We start from the raw sequence: 7,154 nt of genomic DNA, 5'->3' as shown, positions 1-7,154 counted from the left end.
TCATTTAAGCTTGAGGAGACCATTTCTTCTTCAAGTAATTCTACATCATCATTAGTATTACGAGGAACTATAGACATAGATTCATCAAATATAACATGCATTGATTCTTCAACAAGTAAGGTGCGTTTATTAAATACTCTAAAAGCCTTACTTGAGGTAGGATACCCAAGAAAAATACCTTTGTCAGATTTGACATCAAATTTTCCAAGGTTATCCTTACCATTATTATGAATGAAGCATTTTGATCCAAAGGCCCGAAAGTATGAAATGTTAGGCTTTCTCCCTCTCCATAATTCATATGGAGTTTTCTTGAGAATTGGCCTTATTGATACATGATTGATAATGTAGCAGGCAGTGTTCATCGCTTCAGCCCAAAAATATTTTGGCAGAGAATGCTCACATATCATGGTCCTTGCAATTTCCACAAGTGTCCTATTTTTCCTCTCAAAGACCCCGTTTTGTTGAGGAGTCCTAGGACAAGAAAAATTGTGACCGATGCCTTTTTCTTCACAAAAAATTGTAAAACTCTCATTTTGAAATTCAGTTCCGTGGTTACTACGGATCTGTTTGATAGAAAGATTTTTCTCATTCTCAACACGTTTGAAAAAAGTTTTAAAATAATCAAAGGCATCATTTTTGTGGGCTAAAAATAATGTCCATGTGTAACGTGAGAAATCATCCACAATGACAAATGCATAAAGCTTCCCTCCTAGACTAGCGTTTCTTGATGGACCACATAGATCTAGGTGAAGAAGTTCAAGGGGAATAGAAGTTGATACAAAATTTTTGCTTTTAAAAGATTTCCTTGTGTGTTTGCCAAGTTGACACGCATCACAAACAGAATTTAATTTTAAATTGAGTTTTGGCATACCAACAATTAAATCAAGTTTAAAAAGTTTTTCTATGGTACTAGGACCAACATGACCTAGTCGTCTATGCCAAAGAATGTTGTCATCAACATTCAAGGATACAAGGCTTTTGATATTTGATAAAGATAAATTATTTAAAGAAACCTTGTATACATTTTCACTTCTATATCCTTTGAAATTTATGGATTTGTCAGTCGTGAGTGATATAGTGCAGTGTTGGGGAGTGAATTTGACTTCATAACCTCTATCGCACAATTGACTTATGCTTAGTAGATTATGCTTAAGTCCTTTCACTAGGAGTATATCATCAATTAAGCAGGATTTAGAAATACCTATTGAGCCGATTCCTTCGATAACTCCTTTGTTGTTGTCTCAAAAGATGACAGATCCCTTCTCCTTTGGTTTGATCTATTGGAGTAGCTCCTTGTTCCCCGTCATATGTCTAGAACATCCACTATCTAGATACCATATGCTAGGAAGAACAGTTTTTCTATTTCCCTACAAGAATTTGATTTTGGTACCGTTAGTTTTTTTGGGTCCATAGTGTTAGAAAAGAGAGATATAAAATAGACTTCTAAGAGTTCAGTCTCTCATAGCAACATCATCGCCACTTTCTAAGAGTGCTCCCAGTAGTAGGTAGGGCTATGGCCTCTTTAAAAACTTATTTCTTTGGACAGAGCAGCGTTCATCAGGAAGACCAGTCACAAGTCAAGGCAGTTTAAAACGGTCTATGTTGAACTCCCTTAGATCATGATCTCATAATGCCGACTGATGAGTTGTTAAGTACTCTTAGGCCTCCATTTCATATAGCTCTTTTGATCATATTGAAATCTGAAAGATCTACATTTATGTCTAATATGACCAATTTTACAACAATAAGAGCATGTAGGAGGTGATCTCATTTTAGCTTTAACAATGAGACTAGTAAAGTCTATTGATTTCTTTTTATACCATATTCTATCCTTATCAAAACTACATTTCTGCATCCTAAGTAGATTATTCAATTTATTACGACTAACATTGAATTTATCAAAAGATTTTTCTAAGTGAGCTATGTCATCCTTTAATCTTAGGTTTTCATGCTCCTTAGATTCTAATTCATTTTTGAGGTTTCTATTTTCTTTTCTAAGTGATTTCGCCATGTCAAACATAAGCTTATAAGCTTGTAGTAATTCATCGTAAGATGGTACCTCATCATCGTCATCGGAGGCGTTGTCATCATCCTTGGTCATGAGACAAATGTTGGCTTCCTCCTCATCTCTATCTTCATAGGTTTCTATCTCAAATGTCTCATGTTTGAGCTCTAGGAGGTCAATCTTTGTTTCCTTGACCTGGTTGGTTCCCTCGTGGCATATCTCCAATTTATCCCATATTTCTTTAGCGGAGGAGCACATTGATATTTGGTTGTACTCGTTCATATCTAAAGAACAATGCCAAATATTCATAGCTTTAGCATTTTGAGAAATTAATCGCATGTCCTCCTTGGTAAAGTCATCCATTCCCTTAGAAATTTTAATCCCTTCAACATCTTTCATTGGTTTGTAGGGACCTTTTACCGTAACTTTCCAAAGATCATAATCTACGGATTGAATATATAGGAGCATTCGATTTTTTCAATATCCGTAGTTTATGCCGTTGAAAAGAGGAGGACGATTGATTGATTGCCCTTAAGCATAATCGCTCGCTAGATTTGCCATAGAGCCTTTTTGAAATATTTTTCAAAAGTGTGGCTCTGATACCACTTGTTAGAACCTAATGGGGGGGGGGGGGGAGGATTTAGGTTCTATTGGCAACTTTAGCAATTTAAAGCGATTATGCAAATACGCAAGCGAAAGACTTAAAACAATAAAAAATAAATGCGGTAAATAAATGCGTAAAAGAAATAAAGCGATAAATGAGATAGGATATGTTTATGGAAGTTCGACGATAAATCGTCTACGTCTCCCCTTCTTGGTTAAAATCGATTAACCAAGGATTCACTAGCACTTAAACTTCTTGGCCTTGATGGCTCCAAGGATAGCCGTAAAACTTGACACGATCACCGCGCCGATACAACTCGATACTCTTGGCCTTAAGGGCTCCAAGGATAGCCTCAACACAAACACTTGGCTTCACACTCAAGTGCTTACAACGATAGCACAACACACTTGGCTTCACACTCAAGTGTTTACAACAATAGCACAACCAACTCACAAACTATTTTTACAAACACTCTCAAATATATCACACAAACACTTTGATAGTGAGACATTGCTTGCAAAGGAGAGAAGAGATGAGTTGGGATATCTCCAAATGACCTTGGATGGTCTCTATTTATAGTTGGCAAAGATTTGAATCTGATTTGAGTGCATGGAGCATGTGTTGAGAAGTCAAGGAGTGATAAAAATTATTCGGCGCCGCTGCCTACTTTTTCCCAGCACTAAGCGAATTTTGTGAAAAAAATCATAAATTTCAATCTAACCATTGGATTGATCTGAAATTTGAACTGAAGCTTTAAAACATCTGGATCTTCATTATGAACGGTGGAGATTTGAGTTTAACGAGTCAAACATTTCCAGTAAGTTTTGGAAGTCGCTTTATCAAGTTTTCAAACTTGTTCTGTGCAACAAATTTGAAAAATTCATATCTCCATATCCATTCGTTGGATTGATCTGAAATTTGGACAGAGGTTGTAAAACATCATCAATTTGAATCGGATTTGTGGAGATTTGATTTGGATGTCTCAATCATTCCCAGTTACTTTTTGAATTTGATTCTTCATCATTTGCTTCATGTTCTGCAGAAATAGCTAATGTGTAACTTTTGTGGAAAAATCATAACTTCATATCTAGCCATTGGATTGATATAAAATTTTGATATAAGTTTGAAAACATCCTGATCTTGATGTTGATTGGTGGAGATTTGATTTGGATGTCTCATGCACGTCCAGTAATTTTCAGAAGTGATTCTTCATCCTTCACTTCAAGTTCTGCAGAAATAGGTACTGCACAACATTTGTGGAAAAATCATAACTCCATATCTAGCCGTTGGATTGCTCTCAAATTTGGACAGTACATGTAAAACTTCCTCATAAATATTATGACTGGTGAAGATCGGATTCAATGCTTAGAAAATGCCCAGTAATTTTTGGAAGTTGTTGCTCCATACTTTGGCTTCTTCTTGTCTTTTTCTTCAATGTTCCATCCATTCAATGAGCAATACAAGACTTTATAAATACATGTATAACTTCAAAATAGCTTCCAAGAATTTAATCATCAATAAATCTAATCTGTAAAATCTCACTTTATATGGTTAGTAGCAATTAACCGAGTTTTATAATCATCAAAACATAATATTATGAGACTTGTTAATGCATTAAAAATATTAATCTCATCACACGAGATTTGTATGCGTTTAAGGCGTAACAAATATTTTATAATTGGTTCTTAAGAAAATCATATATATCATGAGTTGAAGAAATATAAAAAATATAGATATAACCGTAAAATTATCTTATATTATATATATCATGAGTTGAAGAAATATAAAAAATAATAATTATACGAAAAATATATTATAACAGTAAAGTTTATCTTATATTAATGTGTTCAATTATTTTTTAAATAAAATTTGTTGTAAGAGTGGTACGTTTTCAACTAATCACGCTGCACGTATATGAAGGGATACATATGCTAATTTTAAGGTTGGAGTTTGATCAGATGCATATTAAAATTTACAAAGATGAAATGTGTATTTTTAATATTTCACAAAAGATATTGGTGCAAATAACTCTAATATTTTTTTGTTTTAAATTTATAACCTTATTCTACTAAATAAATTTAATAAATTTTTTAATTTTTTTTTATATTATCTATCTTTCTATATTGTAAAGATTGAGGTCCTTAGTGATTCGACTTGATGACACCAAATAATTTTTACAAAAATACTCATGTTCACTTAAAAAAAATCTATAATTTACTCATAACTACCACATCTTATCCATTTTCAAAAGTTCAAAAATTCAAATATTATCTTTGACAAATCAAAGATTCATATATTATTTAAAAAAATTATATCTTTACTATCTTTATTATTTTACACACGCAACACGTAGTTCTATTTAAAAGATGAGTATGTTAGAGTAACTATTTTGATGATACCAAAATAATTATTTCAAAATTGCACTTTTTCTACTCAATATCTCACTAAAAATTTCCTACTAACTCCATGATTTGCTTTTAAAAAAAAAAAACTTCTCTTTTACACACATAAAGTGTGTGCATTTTTTACTTGTTATAATTAAAAGTATAGAATTTATAAACCAAATATAAAAAAATATAGTTTTTTTTCCTAATAGCGGACTCATGATCTTATTTATGAATATTTTCACCTTTTCACATTTACCTAATAAATGGAATATTATAAAATTTGAGTTTTATTGGTTTATCTCAACAAATATCATCAAGAAGTTCGAACGGGTTTTATTGACATGTACAAATAACTCGCCAACGATTTTGTTCATTTATATCCCAAAATACCCGTAATCATAATCCATTAATTGAAATTAAATAGAATTTCATCTAAACTGAGAGAACTCAATAAGTATTGAACTATTGATTTTTCTTGCGGCCCATTAATTTTGTACATCAATTCTTCGTTCCACCTTCCACCGCACGGTCATGCAAAATGGCAACGACCATAAGCTGCAAAACATCAAAATAAAAATAAAATTAGGTTCTCTTGCAAAACTTATAAATATATAATATTACTGAAAATATTGAGTTATTACTTATTATTAAAAGCATGTCTGAAATTTGCTTATGTACCAAATATTATAATTATTTCAATATGCTTTTATACTTTATATAAAAATAATATTAAGTATAAAGACGAAATCGAGAGAGAAAGAAACATTTAATTTACATGGATTTGTATAAATTATGACTCCAAGCCCGTTTAAACAACGACCCGTCTGACGAAATAAGGCATTGAGAATGAACGAGACATGATTGATCACCGTGTCGGGCATATAGCATGGGCCACCTATAATGATAAAACAAAGATTATTTTTCTACTCGAATTAAAAAATTAATATCTAAAATCTTTTAATTATTTGATGAGCTATAGAAATGCCTCTGCATGTCCTTCTATCTGGAAAATTCGATCATATCCCATGGGATAGGTGACATGATTTTATTGGTGCATATCATATGAGTCCCACATAATATTGTCACTCCCATGGAATAGGGTCGAATAAACCCATTGGATAGATAGAGAGCTAACCCACCTGGCCTGATCGGGGTACAATCTACACTACCCGACGCACAAGCGACGCGTAGAAATATAAGAAAATCTCGGAAGGGGACAGGGGGGGAGGCCTGGCACCATTGAGTGTGCTGAAATAAAAATTTGCATTAGGAATATCACTAGTTGAACCTATATATTATATAATATTTAATATATTTGTATTATATTGTTTGTGTATAAAATCATATAATATATTTAATATTGTATGTTATGTAGAAAAATTATTTTTTCGATAACATTTAAATTTAGTTTTTTCATTTATAAAATAATATAAAAATAAATTTAAAATTTCTGTATCAATTTTATCTTATTTATAATGTTTAATTGAGAAAAATATGAAAATTTAATTATCAAAATTTCAAAAAGAAAATAAAAATAAAAGTATAATATTTATATTACATAAATATAATTTTGAAAAATGAAAAGGTGGTGTCTAAAAAGGAGATTACTTATATATATAAAAAGATAAAAAAAATATGCGCTTAGAAAATATATTATACGAAGAAATAGTCGTCAACCAATAACAACTTACTTCATTTTGCTGAGCATGACATTTCAATGCAATGACAATGAAGAAGATTGAAACAATAAGCAAATAGACATTTTTTTGGGTCATTTTCTTTTAATTCTCGTTTCACTTGTGTAAAAGAATTGCAAATTATTTGGCTTTATATAGATTTGAAAGTAGTGAAATAAAATACTTTCAATCAATGAATATGCAATGTATAATATTATGTTAACCGCCCATAATAATATTATGTTAACGCCCATAATAATATTATGTTAACGCCCATAATTTCATAATAAAAAAAGTAAATTTTTTAATTTCGAAAACAAAAAATTTGCTTTTAGCTATCAAAAGTGTTAAACCATTCTAAAGATCTATTTAAAAAGAGTTATTACAATAATAAAAATGCTGGAAATTTTGAAAAGTGTGAAACCTGTAGTAAAACCGTAAAAGTGATCTTTAAAACCATCATTTAGAAAACATTAAAACTT

General features: G+C 31.2%; 1 long non-coding RNA gene across 1 annotated transcript; it reads right to left on the bottom strand.

Moving 5' to 3' along the window:
- Positions 1 to 5,355: 5,355 nt before the first annotated feature.
- LOC140886339 (uncharacterized) lies at positions 5,356 to 6,787 on the bottom strand. Its single transcript, XR_012151525.1, has 4 exons — positions 6,688 to 6,787; positions 6,136 to 6,244; positions 5,772 to 5,891; positions 5,356 to 5,551 (listed from the first exon to the last, which is right to left on the bottom strand). It is a non-coding gene; the product is annotated as an uncharacterized lncRNA (long non-coding RNA).
- Positions 6,788 to 7,154: the final 367 nt, after the last annotated feature.

Source organism: Henckelia pumila, chromosome 3 (assembly GCF_033568475.1).
Source record: "Henckelia pumila isolate YLH828 chromosome 3, ASM3356847v2, whole genome shotgun sequence".
Classification (NCBI taxonomy): domain Eukaryota; kingdom Viridiplantae; phylum Streptophyta; class Magnoliopsida; order Lamiales; family Gesneriaceae; genus Henckelia; species Henckelia pumila.
This window is presented reverse-complemented; position numbering and strand designations above follow the sequence as displayed.